Source organism: Aquarana catesbeiana, linkage group LG10, assembly GCF_042186555.1.
Source record: "Aquarana catesbeiana isolate 2022-GZ linkage group LG10, ASM4218655v1, whole genome shotgun sequence".
NCBI lineage: Eukaryota > Metazoa > Chordata > Amphibia > Anura > Ranidae > Aquarana > Aquarana catesbeiana.
In genome coordinates, this window is record NC_133333.1 from 211,047,642 (window position 1) to 211,067,624 (window position 19,983).

At 42.6% G+C, this 19,983-nt stretch overlaps 1 protein-coding gene across 1 annotated transcript in view; it reads left to right on the top strand.

Annotated features, from left to right (window-relative positions):
* The first annotated feature begins 16,491 nt into the window (after positions 1-16,491).
* LOC141111188 (surfactant protein C-like) overlaps positions 16,492-19,983 on the top strand; it is a 43,051-nt gene continuing 39,559 nt past the window's right edge. Inside the window, exon 1 of the mRNA XM_073603249.1 lies at positions 16,492-16,591. The gene's annotated coding sequence lies outside the window, so the exon portion shown is untranslated. The remainder of the gene's footprint in view (positions 16,592-19,983) is intronic.

Here is a 19,983-nt window from a genome sequence, read left to right on the forward strand (position 1 = left end):
GAAAGTAAGGGAGAGAGAGGAAACAGAGAGTAGGGGAAGTAAAAAGGAAGGAGGGGAACAAGATCAGGAGGAAGAGGATGAACTCCCCCCCCATCATGCTCCCCCTGTCAGAGGCCCATGAGACACGCATTGGGATCAACTCTACCTGTCATGTATCCCAAAAATTGGACATAAGTGGGGAAGGCGCAAAATGGTCCAATCAGGGCTGCCAGGTACGCAAAAATCGGTCATGTGTTTTGTTGAGAAACGTCTTCAGTTTTTCATTCATAAGCGCACCGTGTATCCTATTCTTAAAACTAAGCATCAACCTTTTCCACAATTTCGCTATGGTTTCTTTTGTAGCTGTGAAATTATGTGTAATTAATGTATGCTCCTGGGGCGAGATATTTGGTATTGGTTTGTGCAGGAGGGCATCCCTTGTGTTTTTCTGCAAATTAACATGATTAACATGAACTGTATCGACCATCACATACACCCGAATCCACAGCTTCTTGATTTTTGGGCAAGTCCACCATATATGCTTCATATCTCCTAGGTACGACTACCCCCTAAAGCAGGTGGATGGGTATGTAGGGAGACACCTAGCATTCCTTGCTGGGGTGTAATACCACCAGGACACTACATTGTATGAGTTCTCGATCGCCAGTACGTTATGTGGGGTCCACGACATTTTTCATGTCTGGGAATCCTTCATTCAAACCTTGCCTACTGATACCCAACAATCCATAGTATGTTTCCAACACACTCATCAGTGGTATTAAACCTGACTATTAACTATTGATTCTCCAATCAATCCTCTACCTCCCTCCTGAATTATACTTTATATTCTATTAGCCAAAGCCTTCCTCCCTTCCTCCAATTACTAGATAGTATTCACCCAACAAGTACTGCTTAATGTTCATTCCTAAACCTAGTACCTCTAATCCAACCTTAAACTATACAATTAAAATGAATAAAGCTTTATGTGGATGACATTCTTTTCTATATACAACAGCCTTGGGTTTCCCTGCCCTATTTGATGTCAATATTTTCCGTATTTGTTAAGGTCTCCAATTTCAAGAATAACCTCACTAAATCAGAGATCCTCAATCTCAATATCCTACAGACAGAAGCCTGAGTCCAGAAAGAGGCATTCCCATTTACTTGGCAGAGCTCTTCTCTAAAATACCTTGGAATCTCGCTGATGCCCTCCCTGTTTAGACTATTTCAGGCTAACTATATGCCCCTGCTTAATGCCATTAAACTTGACTTAAACCAATGAAATTTGCTTGCATACACTTGGTTGGACAGAATTATTGTTATTAAGATGAATGTGTTTCCTCGGTTGCTGTTTTTGTTCCAAATGATAGCTTTTGGAGACCCGCCAGGTTATTTTTCGCTTCTTCAATCCATTTTGGGTAAATATGTTTGGAAACCTACTAAACCTTGGGTGTCCAGGTCAATTCTTTATAGACCTAAAAATAGAGGAGGCCTTGCCTTACCTGATCTAAAATGCTATTTTCAAGTTGTTGGTCTTCTCACTAGGATTGCAGAGTGGTTTTTCCAACGCCACAACAAACTGTGGATTCATCTGGAATGTGAACTTAGTCAAACCTCTTTACACTTACTAACTTGGATCCCTAAGCAATCTTGAGACCTCTCTGCCTCTCCATCCCCCCTCACATACTCTTCATTGGCCATCTGGGACTCTATTCTAAAGAAATCTCATGGGAACTACAGGGTTTTTTAAACTAGGCGATGGGGGTAGGGTCCAGAGGTAGAGATAGTCAGCATGGAACATAGTCCAGAGGGTAGTATTGGGGGCATTAGTGGTAGGTTGACTAAAGCACATAAACCCAAGGTAAGTATAGTAACATCTCGGAACTCCCAATAAGAGGATAGTATGCGACCGGTCTAAACTACGCGGCATGTTCACCAATGCCAGGAGCCTGGCGGACAAGATGGGTGAACTAGAGATACTGTTGTATGAGGAAGATTTGGATTTCGTGGGAATTTCAGAGACCCGGTTCAACAGCTCTTATGATAGGCTGGCAACCATTCAAGGATGTGCTTTATTGCAGGGATAGAGAGGGTAAAAAAGGGGGAGGGGTATGTCTATATATCAAGAATAATGTACAAGTGAATGTGAGAGATTACATCACTAAGGGAGCTAGGGAGGAGGTGGAATCCTTATGGGTAGAGCTCCAAAGAGATGAAGCTAAGGAGAAAATAATACTGGGAGTATGCTATTGGCCCCCTAACCTGAGGGAGGAGGGAGAGACAGACCTCCTATCACAATTTGGATTAGCAGCAAGGATGTTATCATAATGGGGTATTTTAATTATCCCGACATAGACTGGGCGGAGGGAACCACGTGTTCGTCTAAGGCTCGCCAGCTCCTAAATGTCTTGCAGGACAATTTCATGCATCAGATGGTAGACACACCAACTAGAAATCAGTGTTAATTTTGTTGACTAAAATGACTAAAACATTTTAGTCGACTAAATTAATACTATTTTAGTGGACTAAAATACGACTAAAACTAAAACAATTGAGATGACTAAAATACGACTAAAACTAAAATGCCATTTTAGTCAAAAGACTAAAATGGTACTAAAACTAAAATGGCATTTTAGTCGAAAGACTAGGACTAAACCTAAATTGAAATTTGACTTCAAAATTAACACTGGTCTGTAGTGCATGTTCATACCTCAATACCTTAAGTAATATATGAGATTTTTCACTCCAGCAGTATATAATGAGTTTGGAAATTGTAGAGAAATGTTAACTAATGCATTACAATTTAATTACACCCATTAGATTTTAGATGACTAAAATGAGTTTTAGTTGACTAAAATGTACTGGAGATTTTAGTCGACTAAAGAGTAGGACATTTTAGTCGACTAAAATGTACTGGAGATTTAGTCGACTAAAGACAACTAAAACTAAAACAATTGCAGAAGACTAAAATGGGACTAAAACTAAAATGTTATTTTAGTCCTAAGACTAAGACTAAAACTAAATCGAAATTTGCTCCCAAATTAACAGCTAGAAATAAAGCATTACTAGATCTAATGATTACCAACAATACAGACCTGATCACGGATGTGGTAATACGGGGCAATTTAGGAAATACCAATCACAGGTCAATTGGCTTCAGTGTAAATCACACAAATAGGAAACATAAGGGAAATACAAAGACACTGAATTTCAAAATAGCCAATTTCCTTAAACTACAAACTTTGCTAGAAGGCATAAATTGGGATAAAATCTTAGGAACAAAGAACACGGAGAGATGGGTTCGCTTTAAGAGCCTATTAAATAAGGGCATTAGCCAGTGCATCCCACTGGGTAATACATTTAAAAGAGCAAACAAAAGTCCTGGATTCCAATGGAAAACTGCATATAAAAGCAACAGAGAAGGCCTTCAAAAAATACAAGTGTGACGGGAGGGCCTGTGGAACCAAGAATCCCTTGGAAAGTTTGGGAAACCCATGTTTCAGCTCCCTATGCACCTCTTATGTCTAAGTCACCCTGTGCCATCCTGGCACAGGGTGACTGAGAAAATATATCTTGGATTACTTAAAATTGGACAGTAATATTTATCCACAATATCTCCCAGGATATATGTAAAGACTATTCTTGGTTTGTTTGATTCTGAACTCAACATGTTAGTTGAGAGAGCTGATCACACTGGCCTCCAGAACTGGGTAGGAGCTGGACAGTCTACTCCTACTATAGTTTGTTGCCTACTAGGCTGAGGAGGGGGGAGATCACTGTTTGTATTGTTAATTGTAATTAGCTCCTGCTATTGTGAGAAGGTGTCCTGTATTTATACTAATGTGTGAAGCTCGGTGACAACAAGCCTGACCTGTAATGAAATCCTGATTAATCATAACAATGATTGATTATGAGGATGTTTATCATAACAATGCTCAGGAGGGCACGGCTGCTTTAAGGGATTAGTTAATTAGCTCATATTAATTCTGTTTCTGGTTACAGGTGTATTGTTAGAGTAATATGAGCAGGAGGGGGGACCGCCTCTTCTACTGTATATAAGACTTATATTTTGGTTCTAATAAAAGAGTCCATGTTCAGCAACTAAACAAGTATTATCATGTTTTGTGCTTGTGAGCGGTTGGAATATCTGATATCTATATTCAGACTGGGGGGAAGTGGTATATGACGAAAGCACTCAAAGCGAAAGTGTTACAACAAGGTTGAGAGATCATCATCAGCATTCAGACTTTATAAAGAATGCAACAAGACATGTAAGGGTGTAATTAGGGCAGCTAAAATAGAACACAAAAGACACATTACGATGGAGAGCAAAAAAAACCCCAAGAAATTCTTTAAGTATGTAAACAAAAAAAAAGGGAGGACAGACCATACTGGCCCCATAAAGAATGAGGAAGGACATATGGTTACAAAGGATGGGGAGATGGCTAAGGTATTGAATGTATCCTTCTCCTCAGTCTTCACAAGGGAATCTGCGGGCTTCAGTAACCAAAACTGTAGTGTTTATCTTCGTGACACATGACAGGAAGCACCCTCATGGTTAACAGAGGGCAGAATTAGAATTAGACTTGGGAAACTTAACATTAATAAATCACCGGGACCGGGTGACTTGCACCCGAGGGTACTTAGGGAACTCAGTCAACTAATTGCCAGACCATTGTTCTTAATTTTTACTGACAGTCTACTGACTGGAACGGTACCAGCAGATTGGAGAAAAGCCAACGTAGCACCAATATTTAAAAAGGGCCCAAAATACATCCCTGGGAATTACAGACCAGTTAGCCTAACATCAATAGTATACAAGCTCTTGGAGGGGATGATAAGGGACTATATACAAGATTTTAGTAATGAAAACTGTATCATTAGCAGCAATTAGCATGGATTCATGAAGAATCGTTCTTGCCAAACCAATCTATTAACCTTCTATGAGGAGGTGAGTTGCCATCTAGGTAAAGGAAGGCCTGTAGATGTGGTATATCTGGATTTTTCAAAAGCATTTGACACAGTATCCCATTAATGTTTACTGTACAAAATAAGGTCCGTTGGCATGGACCATAGGGTGAGTACATGGATTGAAAACTGGCTAGAAGGGCGAGTTCTAGGGGGGTGATAAATGGGGAATACTCAGAATGGTCAGGGGTGGGTACTGGGGTCCTACAGGGTTCTGTGCTGGGACCAATCCTATTTAATTTTGTTCATAAACAACCTGGAGGATGGGGTAAACAGTTCAATCTCTGTAGTTGTGGACGATACTAAGCTAGGCAGGGCAATAACTTCTCGGCAGGATGTGGAAACCTTGCAAGAAGATCTGAACAAATTAATGGGGTGAGCAACTACATGGCAAATGAGGTTTAATGTAGAAAAATGTAAAATAATGCATTTGGGTGGAAAAAATATGAATGCAATCTATACACTAGAGGGTGAACCTCTGGGGGAATCTAGGATGGAAAAGGACCTGGGGGTCCTAGTAGATGATAGGCTCAGCAATGGCATGCAATGCCAAACTGCTGCTAACAAAGCAAACAGAAAATTGCCATGCATTAAAAAAGGGATTTAATCCAGGGATAAAATGATAATTCTCCCACTCTACAAGACTTTGGTCAGGCCACACCTGGAGTATGCTGTCCAGTTCTCAGCACCAGTCCTCAGGATGTACTGGAAATGGAGCGAGTACAAAGAAGGGCAACAAAGCTAAACAAGCTCTTCTTCCCCTAGCTTTCTTCATTTCATTTCTCCCTCTCTTTCTTCTACCTCTTCATATTCTCTACCCCTGCTACTTTACAACTGTAGTAAAGTTAACATTTCTGAGATGTCTTGTAAGAGCTTTCAGCATAACTGACGATATCGAATCGATAATGCAATTGATATGTGTAATGTCAAAGAATATGTAACTTTCTTTAATGTTCTGCACCAACATCTCAATAAACATTTATTTAAAAAAAATAAATAAATACAGCTATTCTTGTATCATTCTACTGGCCAAATATTGTGGCCATCCTCACTGTCAGTTGTATTCTCACATTAAAAAAAAAAAAAAAAACCTTTACCGACTCCACAGCTCCACTTGGTGCACCATGGTGGATGGTGGATGCGGTCACATTGCCTTGACAGTGGGAGTAGTTTCAAGGGCTTGGTCAATTAAAACTCAGAGGTTACTTACTGCATACACTGCACGCATATGTCACAGTACCTCAAACATATACCGTATATACTCGAGTATAAGTCGATCCAAGTATAAGTCGAGGCCCTAATTTACCACAAAAAAAATGGGAAAAACTTATTGACTCGAGTATAAGACTAGGGTGGGAAATGCAGAAGCTACCGGTAAATTTAAAAAATAAAAATAGATACCAATAATGTTTTTGAATATTTATTTCAAAGAAAAACAGTAAACTAGCTCTGTAAGTGGAAAAGAGGGTCAATAAAAACTATATGGTATCAACAATAACTTTAAAAGTACAAAAACCTTAGCTCAATCAGCAACGAAGCTAAAACACAAGAGTTAAAATCCTTCAAAACTGGATTCCTCCTCATCATCTGTATGTAATATACATTCTACCAGTGCCCATGAAATGCAGCCTGCCAGTGTCAATTATATACAGCCTGCCAGTGTCCATTATATACAGCCTGCCAGTGTCCATTATACCGGTATATAGCCTGCCAGTGCCAATTATACCGGTATATAGCCTGCCAGTACCCATTATATATACGGTAGCCATTGTAAATGTCACACAACATAGTCCCAATACACACAACCTGGTCCCAATACACCATCAATAATCTGGTCCCAATACACACAACCTGTTCCCAATACACTATCAATAATCTGGTCCTAGATCTGGTATATATATATATATATATATATATATATATATATATAACTAAACATAACATATGGTACTGGTACTATATATGGTACTGGAGTGGAGTACTGTTATTTCACTCACTGCATGTGAGATCGCGCTGTGTCAGATGCAGCCGCCGCGGTAGCGATGTCCCGCCTCCTATGACATACGGCACAGTGATTCCTAGCATTGGAACACTGTGCTGTCTGTCACAAGAGGAGGCGAGACATCGCTATGTGGCTGGCGATGTAAAACGGCATGGGAGGGAGGGGTAACACAAGGTGGGACATCTGACACAGCATTAGGGGAGGGGAACCTCGCAGGGGCGCCGGGCCATTCACGAGTGCCACCCAGCGGCACGGTCCCACCCCCTTTTCTCCTCCATTTCATGCATTTCTTATTCACTGACTCAAGTATAAGTCGAGGTGGCTTTTTTCAGCCCAAAAAATGGGCTGAAAAATTCGACTTATACTCGAGTATATACAGTACATTTATGGCCACAAGTGAGAGTCTCGCAGATGCATATAAACTTTGGAACGAAGGATCATTTTAGAAAATTTAAACTCTGCCATTACATATGCTTTTTTTTGCAGACTGTTGACATAGAATTAGCACTTCCTCTAAGCCTAGCTAAGATTTTATTAAATTTTTGCAGACTGCTTAGCAACCAGCAACTGTTGAGATAATAAACACATTGGCCAGCAGTATATAATGCACAGTAGTATGTACAGAATGCAGTTGCCAGGACTATGTAATGTATAGCACAGTTAACAGGGTGGAGTGACCAGGATTGTGTAACATTTAGTACAGCTAACAGTCAGAGTGTAATGGCCAGGACTATGTAATATATGGCACACTTTACAGACTGGAGTAACCAGGATTATTTAACATTTAGCACAGCTAATAGAGTGTAATGGCAAGGACTATGTAATATATAGCACAGCTACAGAATGCAGCACATAGGACTATGAAATGTATAGTACAGACTACAGAGTGCAGCGGCCAGGACTATGTAATGTATAGTACAGCTCAGAGAGTGCAGCATTTAGCAGTATGTCAAGTGTATGCTCTGAGCAAAGACGGGCGGGGGCCATCTTCCCCTCACTCAGCTCCATACCACACACGGGAGCGGACACGATCGCCTCCGGCGGCTCTGGTAAGTGGCAGAGGGCATCAGCGTGTGGCGTAAGGGGGGGTCCTCTCCCGCCGCCGATAAAAGTGATCTTGCAGCGAATCCGCCACAGAGACCACTTTTATCTGAAAGCGGACCACCCGCTGCAGAAGAGGATACCGGGGTTATGGTAGCTAGCTGCTGCCATAACAACGATATCCCTATTGAAAGTACCGACGTATAACGATGGCTGGCAGTCCGAAAGTGGTTAAAGCGAAACTAAACCCATTCATTTGACAATATCAAAAAACAGTTACATTCCCAGCATCCCAGGAATGCTAACTGTCACGTCTGCTTGTGCTGTGAACCAAACTGTCAAACCATCAAATGTATGGTGTCATAACTGACCACATGTGCAGCATCATGGCAGTTGCAGATTAAACAGAGGCCAAGATGGCAGCTTCCTTGGCTGAAAAGGATAGGAGGTTTTAGTTCTGCTTTAAATAGTAGTCAGTGGTAAATGCCCCCTTACATTGGTGATTAATTGTAAGTGCCCCCATTCATTGGGGGTAATTATCCCTTAAGTTGGTGATCACTGGCGAAGTACACTTATTCCCCTCAATTTTGCACATTCAGCCCGGGTTCACACCTATGCGAATTAGATGTGCGTTTCCCCACATCTAATTCGCATAGTAGGAGAATGTGACTGGCTTCCTATGGAGCCGGTTCACATTTCTCCGGGGCGGCTGCGGAGCGCACTGCACAAAAACGCTGTGCGTCTTTGGCTCCGTTTCAGGGCTGAATTCAGGCATAGAATCAGCCCTGATTCATCCCTGAAACGGGGAACAGGGACGCACAGCGCTCTTGTGCGATCCACAGCCCGGTATAGTGTGAACCCGGGCTAAAACAGAGTTCTGCCCCACCAGCAAAAAATTAAAAGTGAGCAGCTACACACGGTATCTGCTCACTTTTAATATTAGGACACTTACCTGCAGTGGCGGTGCGTCCATTAAGGGCGCATGGGCACCGCCCCCTCTCTCCAGCCACCCCGCATCTGTGCATAATGGGTAAATACATGCATTGCATGAATCTATTCATGGCCATCGTTGCCACCCCATATACAGGCGTCCGGCCCCGGGTGCCTGAATGCCAGCGGCGGGGGTGTATTTTTGAAGCAGCTGATTAGAGCCATAGACTCTAATAGGCTTCAAAAAAGGTGAACTGCCAGCGCAAAGCATTGCGCTCACAGTCCACCCAGGTGTGTTAGAAAAGCTAATGAATATTCGCTTCTCTAACACTGAACCGCCTCTTAGCCAATCAGGTGCGCGGGTCTGTTACCCGTCACCTGATTGACTGAATAGACAGGTGCTACGATTAGCATGGAGGACACAGTAGCCACTGTCTGCAAGGTCCCACTGCTTGCCGCCGTCACCCGCAGGCCTGACCCACCACCAAGACGGTAAGTACAGCGAGCGAGTGGGTTCACAGTGGCAACTTTTGCTGGGCACAGTGGCACTATTTGATGGGCATAGTGGCAGCATTTGATGTGGCACAGTGGCACTATTTGATGGGCACAGTGGCAGCATTTGATGGGTCACAGTGGCAGCATTTGATGGGGCACAGTGGCACTATTTGATGGGCACAGTGGCAGCATTTGATGGAGCACAGTGGCATGGTTTTATTGGGCACAGTGGCAGCATCTGATTGGGCACAGTGGAAGTGTTTGGGGCACAGTGGCAGCATTTGATGGGCACAGTGGCTGCGTTTGATGGCACAGTGGCTGCATTTGATGGCACAGTGGCAGCGTTTGATGGCACAGTGGCTGTGTTTGATAGCACAGCGGCTGCGTTTGATGGCACAGTGGCTGCAATTGATAGGCACAGTGGCTGCAATTGATGAGCACAGTGGCTGCGTTTGATGGGCACAGTGGCTGCGTTTGATGGCACAGTGGCTGCAATTGATAGACACAGTGGCTGCAATTGATAGGCACAGTGGCTGCAATTGATGAGCACAGTGGCTGCATTTGATGGGCACAGTGGCTGCGTTTGATGGCACAGTGGCTGCGTATGATGGGCACAGTGATGCTGCAATGATGTTTTTTTTTCCAGAATTTTTCAGTTTGCTTGCGCCCCAGCCGCCACTGCTTACCTGTACTGGAAGCCAGTGATTTTGGCACCCTAGCCGATGTTTCCATCGGCTCTCGGGTGCTGCAGCCATCATTGCCTGTAAGCGGCAATGAAGCCTTGTGGGTTGACAGACGATTCCCTACTGTGCATGTGCTGTACTTTCTGACTGGCCCGGCGGTGGGGGAAAGAGGAGGGGGGCCGAACTTCTGAGATCTCTCAGAAGTGGGGACAGGTACCTGTCAAAAACAGGACCCTCTCCCCCCTCCCCCCCAAAAGGTGCCAAATGTGGCACCGGAGAGGGGGAGGAGGCAGATAAATGGAGCTTCCATTTTTGGGTGGAACTCCGTTTTAAGCTGCTTCAGCGAAAATGTTTTGAAGCAAGAGTTATACAGTGGGGAAAATAATTATTTGATCCCCTGCAGATTGTGTAAGTTTGCCCACCAGAAATGAGGGGTCTATAGTTTTTTATCATAGGTTTATTTTAAATGATAGAGCCAGAATATCAACCAAAAATCCCAAAAAAAACACATGATACAAATGTTATAAATTAAGTTGCAGTTTAGTGAGTAAAATAAGTATATGATTCCCTACCAACCAACAATAATTCTGGCTCCCACAGACTGGCTACAGTATATGCTCACGCAGTACACAGATTAGTCCTGTCAGTTTAAGATGCTCCTAAAGACAACTGTCCACAGAATCTATTTCTTCCATTCAAATCTCACCGTCATGGGAAAGACCAAAAAGCTGTCAAAGGATGTCAGGGACAAGATTCTAGACCTGTGCAAGGCTGAAATGGGCTACAAGACCATCATCAAGAAGCTTGGTGACAGGAGACAACTGTTGGTACGAATATTCGGGAATGGAAGAAATACAAAATAAGCATCAATCGCCCTCAATCTGGAGCTCCATGCAAGATTTTGCAAGATTTTGCCTCATGGGGTAAGGATGAGCATAAGAAAAGTGAGGGATCAGCCCAGAACTACACGGGAGGAGCTTGTGAATGAACTCAAGTCAGTTGGGACCACAGTCACCAAACAAACCATTGGTAACACAATACGCTGCCATGGATTGAAATCCTGCAGCAGCTGCAAAGTCCCCCTCCTCAAGAAGGCACATGTACAGGCCCGTCTGAAGTTTGCAAATGAACATCAAAATGATTCGGAGAAGGATTGGGAGAAAGTGCTGTGATCAGATGACACCAAAATTGAGCTCTTTAAGCATCAACTCAAGTTGCATTTTTCTTCTTTGGAGGAAGAAAAATGCTGACTATGACCCTAAGAACACCATCCCTACAGTCAAGCACAGAGGTGGAAACATTATGCTTTTGGGCTGTTTCCCTGCTAAAGGTACAGGCCAACTTTGCTGCATTGAGGGGCCAATGGACAGGGCCATGTATTGTAAAATCTTGGATGAGAACCTTCTATCCACCTCAGCCAGAACACTGAAGATGGGTTGTGAATGGGTCTTCCAGCATCACAATGACCCAAAACATTCTTCCAAGGCAACAAAGGAGTGGCTCAAGAAAACGCACATTAACTGCTTGCCGACCAGCCGCCGCGGTTTTACTGTGGCAGAATGGCACGGCTGGGCGAAATGACATTACCTTACGTCGTTTCGCCTTTTGGCCACTAGGGGCGAGCCCCCGCAGCATGTGCCCAGAGCCGATGTGAGTGCACGGCGGGCGCAATATTGCAGTCCCGATAAAAATCGCAGATCGCCTCCATTACTAGTAAAAAAAAAATAATAAAAAGACCATAAATCTATCTCCTATTTTGTAGACACTATAACTTTTGCGCAAACCAATCAATATACGCTTATTGCGATTTGTATTACCAAGAATATGTAGAAGAATACATATCGGCCTAAACTGAGGAAAAAATTAGCTTTTTAAAAAGAAAAAATTGGAGATATTTATTATAGCAAAAAGTACAAAATATTGTGTTTTTTTTTCAAAATTGTCGCTCTTTTTTTGGTTATAGCGCAAAAAATCAAAAACCGCAGAGATGATCAAATACCACCAAAAGAAAGCTCTATTTGTGCGGAAAGAAAGGATGCCAAATTTGTTTGGATACAACCTCGCACGTCCGCGCAATTTTCAGTTAAAGGGACACAGTGCCATATCACAAAAAATGGCCTGGTCATTGAGCAGCCAAATCTTCCGGGGGTGAAGTCGTTAAGGTCATGGAGTGTCCTAGCCAGTCTCCAGACCTTAATCCTATAGAAAATTTATAGAGAAGATCTGTAAAGAAGAGTGGACCAAAATCCGAGTCCTGAGATGTGTTGAAAACATAGTAACCAACTACAAGAAACATCTTACCTCTGTGCTTGCCAACAAGGGTTTCTCCACCAAGTACTACATCAGGTTTTGTTTGGGGATCAAATGCTTATTTTACTGACTGAACTGCAACTCAATTTATATCATTTGTATGATGTGTTTTTTTCTGGATTTTTTTGTTGATATTCTGTCTCTTTCATATAAAAATACACCATGATAAAAATTATAAACGCCCTTTGTGGTCAAACTTACAAAATCTGCAGGGAAGCAAATAATTATTTCCCCCACTGTATATATTTTTTGTGTGTTTGCTTTAACCACTTGACCACTGGGCACTTAAACCCCCTTCCTAACCAGACCAATTTTCAGCTTTTGGTGCTCTCACATTTTGAACGACAATTACTCAGTCATACAACACTGTATCTATATGAAATTTTTGTCTTTTTTTCACACAAATAGAGCTTTCTTTTGGTGGTATTTAATCACCGCTGGGTTCTTTATTTTTTGCGCTATAAAAGAAAAAAGACCGAAAAATCTGTAAAAAAAAGCATTTTTCTTCATTTCTGTTATAAAATTTAGCAAATTAGTAATTTTTCTTCATATATTTTGGCCAAAATTTATACTGCCACATATCTTTGGTAAAAATAAACCAAATTGGTGTATATTATTTGGTCTTTGTGAAAGTTATAGAGTCCACACGCTGTGGTGACAATCTCTGAAAATTGATCACACCTGAATTACTGACGGCCTATCTAATTTCTTGAGACCCTAATATGCCAGAAAAGTACAAATACCCCCCAAATGGCCCTTTTTTGGAAAGAAGACATTCCAAGGTATTTAGAAAGATGCATGGTGAGTTTTTTGAAGTTGTCATTTTTTTCCCACAATTCTTTGCAAAATCAAGTTTTTTTTTTTACTTTTTTTTTTTTTCACAAAATTGTCATATTAGCAGGTTATTTCTCACACACCGCATATGCATACCACAAATTACACCCCAAAACACATTCTGCTATTACTCCCGAGTATGGCGATACCACATGTGTGAGATTTTTATACAGCATGGCCACATACAGAGGCCCAACATTCAGGGAGCACCTTCAGGCGTTCTGGAGTGCCCAGGCCAATTCTGACATTTCTCTCCTACATGTAAAAATCATCAATTATTAGCTAGAAAATTACATAGAACCCCAAAACATTATATATGTTTTTTTAGCAAAGACCCTAGGGAATAAAATGGTGGTCATTGCAACTTTTTATCTCGCACGGTATTTGCGCAGCAATTTTTTTAACGCTTTTTTTTGGAAAAAAAACCCAGTTTTGTGCTTTAAAAAAAAACAAAACAGTAAAGTTAGCCCAATGTTTTTGCATAATGTGAAAGATGAAGTTACGCCGAGTAAATAGATACCCAACATGTCACCTTTCAAAATTGCACGCGCATGTGGAATGGCGCCAAACTTTGCTACTCAAAAACCCCATAGGCGACGCTTTAAAATTTTTTACTGGTTACATGTTTTGAGTTACAGAGGAGGTCCAGGGCCAAAATTATTGCTCTCACTCTACCGATCGCAGCGATACCTCACATGTGTGGTTTGAACACAGTTTTCATATGTGGGCGGGACTCACGTATGCGTTCGCTTCTGCATGCGAGCACACAGGGACAGGGGCGCTTTAAAATTTATTTATTTTTTTATTGTTCATTTTACTTTATTTATTTTAGTTTGATGCTTTTTTCCAAAAAACATTTTTTTTGACCACTTTTATTCCTATTACAAGGAATGTAAACATCCCTTGTAATAGGAATATGGCATGACAGGTCCTCTTTACAGTGAGATATGGGGTCAATAAGACCCCACATCTCACCTCTAGGCTGGGAAGCCTGAAAAAAAGAAAAAAAAAAGATCCTGGCTTCGATCGTAGCGGTGAGTCGGTAGAAGCACCTGAGGGCGGCGAGGGGGGGGGGCGTCCCCTCTCGCCTCCTGTAAGAAGGATCAAGCAGTGGAACAGCTGCTATGATCATTCTTATGGTGTAGGGAATCGCCGGCTGAAAAAGCTGATATCTGAATGATGCCTGTAGCTGCAGGCATCATTCAGATATCCCCGCACAAAATCAAGGATGTTGTATGACAGCCGTCGGGCGGGAAGTGGTTAAAACGCATTTTTTTTTTTTAACACAAAGTTGTCCATTTATACAATATTTCTAACACATAGCATGTACATACCAAAAATGTCACCCCAAAAAAGAATCTCCTACTCCTCCTGAGTACGGCGATACCACATGTGTGAGACTTCCACAGCCTGGCCACATATAGAGGCCGAGTACAGCCGAGTATGGCTGAGCATGGCTGAGTATGGCTGAGTATGGCTCAGCATGGCAGGGTATGGCTGGGTATGGCTGAGTATTGCAGGGTATGGCGGGGTATTGCAGAGTATGGGGGGTATTGCAGAGTATGGCAGGGTATTGCAGGGTATCTCCGAGTATGACTGGGTATGGCTGGGTATCACCGAGTATTGCAGAGTATGGCTGGGTATGGCAGAGTATTGCGGGGTATTGCAGAGCACTGCGGGGTATTTCAGAGTACTGCGGGGTATTTCAGAGTACTGCGGGGTATTGCAGGGTATTGCGGGGTATTGCAGGGTATTGCGGGGTTTTGCAGAGTACTGCGGGGTATTGCAGGGTATTGCAGGGTATTGCGGGGTATTGCAGAGTATTGCGGGGTATTGCAGTGTACTGCGGGGTATTGCAGAGTACTGCGGGGTATTGCAAAGTATTTCGGGGTATTGCAGAGTACTGCAGGGTATTGCAGAGTATTGTGGGGTATTGCAGAGCATTGTGGGGGTATTGTAGAGCATTGTGGGGGTATTGCAGAGTATTGTGGGGGTATTGCAGAGTATTGTGGGGCATTGCAGAGTATTGTGGGGGTATTGCAGAGTATTGCAGGGCATTGCAGATTAGTGCAGGGCATTAGGGATGGCTGAGCATGGATGGATGGCTGGATGTCACTGAGCAGCGCTGTGGGCACTACACATACAGCCCACAGCGCTGCAGCCATCCATCCATCCCCCTCTCCGCTCACAGTGTACCGATCGGTACACAGGAGGGGAGGAGAGGATCCGGCGTCATTAGATGATGCCGGTTTGTTTACATGTGATCGCTCCGTCATTTGACCGTCATTTACCGGGATCCGTGATGCGCCGGGTCCTCCGGACCCAACGGTCACGGATGTGTTCGGGTGCGCGCCCCAGGGGGCGCGCAAGAGGGGAATTCTGGGAGGACGTCATAGTACGCCCTCCCAGAGTTAAGCAACCGCCCTACAGCCGTCATTCGGCTACGGGCCGGTTGTTAAGTGGGTAGGGTAGTTCAGTTTATTTCATTTATTAGTCTTTGCATTTGTGGGTTTTTGTGTGTTTGATCATTACTTTCTAAGAATAATGCCCTGTACACACGGTCGGATTTTCCGATGGAAAATATGTGATAGGACCTTGTTGTCGGAAATTCCGACTGTGTGTGGGCTCCATCACACATTTTCCATCGGCATTTCCGACACACAAAGTTTGAGAGCTTTCTATAAAATTTTCCGACAACAAAATCTGTTGTTGGAAATTTCGATCGTGTGTACACAAATCCGACGCACAAGGTGCCACGCATGCTCAGAATAAATTAAGAGATTTTCCAACAACTTTGTGTGCCGGGTGTATGCAAGACAAGTTTGAGCCAACATCTGTCTGAAAAAATCCATGGATTTTGTTGTCGGAATGTCTGATCAATGTCCGACCGTGTGTACAGGGCATAACGGTAAAATAATGAGGCTGATGATGGTCTTTTTGGCACAAGAACAAGCCCAGGATAGTGAAAACATCGCCAGTAACTCTAAGGAGGTATTTAAATAGCATTACACCTTAAACACCAAAAAAATTTTCATTAATCCTTCTTCATTGATTTCACTAGATTTCACCAAAATGCAGAACTTTTTCCCATTTTGCTGAAATTTCATGGGAATAACTGCTCTGTTTTATTAACCTCTATAGATTGTTGTTTGCAGTCACTTGGCAGAAGCACGGCTGTTACTGGCTGTGAGACAACACAGGGAGTTTAGGAGCAAAGGGAAATTCCCTTGCTTAATTCCAGGAAAATTAATTAGTGTGTGTATCGCTGAAGGCACTGTGAGGGAAAGTTGTCAACTGTGGATGCAAATCAGTCTGCCTGTCAGTTAGCAGATCCTATGAGACAGTTTTTGTGAGTATTTGCAACCCTCATGCCTTTATTTCAGGACAGCTACTTAAAACAGATTTGTATAGGTTTTATAGGTATTTTCCCATAGACGCGCATATAAGAAATGATCAGGGTCAGGTGTTATTCAGTCACAGTGCTACTTGAGAGTAGCTAAGGGAGACGTTTATAAATGAAACTGCTTAATTATCATAATTCTGTCGCAAGTTTGTCATGAATTGCCTCATCGCTCCTGTTTAACATTGCCTGGATATGTGACAGAACTGATGAATGTCCAACTATGTGTGTAGCAAGAGGAAATCTTTTCATTTTTTAGGTCTATTTGCTCATTTGTTGCATCTCTAAGATGGGAAGTTAAGGGAAATTCCCACACAGGACACAGACTGCATAATATAAACTATCAAGGGGTTTATCCCTTCCCTAATCTATTTATACGGTATCTCACAAAAGTGAGTACACCCCTCACATTTTTGTAAATATTTTATTATATCTTTTCATGTGACAACACTGAAAAAATGACACTTTGGTACAATGTAAAGTAGTGAGTGTACAGCTTGTATAAGCCTCGGTTCACACTGGGACGACTTGTCAGGCGACCTAGTCGCCTGACAAGTAGCGCCCCGTTCTCTGCAATGGAACCGTTCTAATTGGAGCGACGCAAGTCGCTCCGATTTAGAAAAAGGTTCCTGTACGACTTTAGGGGCGACTTGCATTGACTTCTATACAGAAGTCGTTTTGCAAGTCGCCGCTGAGTCGTGTTCTGGGTCGCCTGAGGCGGTTGCGCTGTAAGTCGTGCTGCCTCAGTGTGAACCGAGGCTAACAGTGTAAATTTGCTGTCCCCTCAAAATAACTCCACACACAGTCATTAATGTCTAAACTGCTGGCAACAAAAGTGAGTACACCCCTAAGTGAAAATGTCTGAACTGGGCACAGTATCAATATTTTGTGTGGCCACCATTATTTTCCAGCACTGCCTTAACCCTGTTGTTGTGTTGCATTTGTTAAAAATATGATTTTCTTTATATTAATCAGACATAAGATACATGAAACAATATTACAATAGTGAGTTGGTCAGATTACTGTCAGTTTTTTGGCTTGAGTAGATTTCTCAAACAAATGCTGTTTCATACAATGGGGTTAGATACCTTTGTTGTATTCAATTGACAGCTTGAATAGGCTATTGTCTCTATAGCTACAGTAAACAAGTAAGAGAGGGTCTCTCAAACTGAAAGAATGACTGTTAGTCGGTTGTTATGCAAACAAGTTTGTAACCATTAATTTTTGTCAACAAACTTGTACAAATAAAAAGGGGTGAGAAGAGACTGGGACACACACATCATCATGCTTTGAAGATCAGAAGCCACTCATGATACAAGAACAGTGCCTGATTTCCAGAGGAATCGTTGCCAATGGAGATCACGAACATACAGTAAGAGAAGATATGTAACCTTTAAGTGTATTTGTACTGATATAGACCATAGGCTGTTCATTTGCTAGGCATTTTGCTTGTTATAGATATCTGTCAGTCTTGTATTGTATTCCTAAGATTGTAATAGTTTTGTATGTACAGCATCTTTGTATAGTAAAAGCACATTTACACACTGCAGAAGTCTTAGCTTCCTTGCTTATACCACAGAGTAACCTTGCTAGATAGACGAAAGCAAAACAGTTGGGCATGGAGTTCACCAGAGCTTCACTGGTTGCCACTGGAGTCCTCTTTCACTCCTCCATGACGACATCACGGAGCTGGTGAATGTTAGAGACCTTGCGCTGCTCCACCTTTCGTTTGAGGATATCCCACAGATGCTCAATAGGGTTTAGGTCTGGAGACATGCTTGGCCAGTCCCTCACCTTTACCCTCAGCTTCTTTAGCAAGGCAATGGTCGTCTTGGAGGTGTGCTTGGGGTCGTTATCATGTTGGAATATTGCCCTGTGGCCTAGTCTCCAAAGGGAGGGGACCATGCTCTGCTTCAGTATGTCACAGTACACGTTGGCATTCATGGTCCCCTCAATGAACTGTAGCTCCCAGTGCCGGCAGCACTCATGCAGCCCCAGACCATGACACTTCCACCACCATGCTTGACTGTAGGCAAGACACACTTGTCTTTGTACTCCTCACCTGGTTGCTGCCACACACGCTTGACACCATCTGAACCAAATAAGTTTATCTTGGCCTCATCAGACCACAGGACATGGTTCCAGTAATCCATGTCCTTAGTCTGCTTCTCTTCAGCAAACTGCGGGCTTTCTTGTGCATCATCTTTAAAAGAGGCTTCCTTCTGAGACAACAGCCATGCACACCAATTTGATGCAGTGTGCAGCACATGGTCTGAGCACTGACAGGCTGAGCCCCCCCCCCCCCACCCCTTCAACATCTGCAGCAATGCTGGCAGCACTGATACATCTATTTCCCAAAGACAACCTCTGGATATGACGCTGAGCACATGCCCTCAACTTCTTTGGTCGACCATGGCGAGGCCTGTTCTGGGTGGAACCTGTCCTGTTAAACCGCTATATGGCCTTGGCCACCATGCTGCAGCTTCTTATAGCATAGGCCATCTTTATGTAGAACAACAATTTTTTTTTTTTTTTGAACTTCCAGTGACCAGTATGAGAGAGTGAGAGCGATAACACCAAATTTAACACACCTGCTCCCCATTCACACTTGAGACCTTGCAACACTAACGAGTCACATGACACCGGGGAGGTAAAAGGGCTAATTGGGCCCAATTTGAAAATTTTCACTTAGGGGTGTACTCACTTTTGTTGCCAGCGGTTTAGACATTAATGGCTGTGTGTTGAGTTATTTTGAGGGGACGGAAAAATTCACACTGTTATACAAGCTGTACACTCACTACTTTAAATTGTAGCAAAGTGTAATTTCTTCGGTGTTGTCACATGAAAAGGTATAATAAAATATTTACAAAAATGTGAGGGGTGTACTCACTTTTGTGAGATACTGTAACTAAACAGACAAGCTTAGGCTATACATAGTGTGCACTTACTACGGCCACTAGATGAAGATGATGATCATAGGAAAGAAATACTTTTTTACAATGATCATCAGTTTCATCTAGTGGCCACAATGTGGTATTTTCCTGATTCATGCTACTTTTGAAGAATGAAAAACATCTGAGCTGGAGGGGAAATAGTGTAGTAATGTTTCCAGCATTTGCTGAAATTGGTATGGGCTTTTTACTGTACTGTTAGCGCAGGACTTGTCAGGCATAAAGCCCTTGTTTCTGGGTTTATATATTTTGGCCAATATACAGTCTAATGCTTTGATATTTTATCATCCAAAACAAATTAGAGACAACACACACAGTGATTTTAGTTAATTTTTACAGATTGGATGCATTTTATCTGAGCTCAGGTAACTCATGATTTTTTATCTGTTT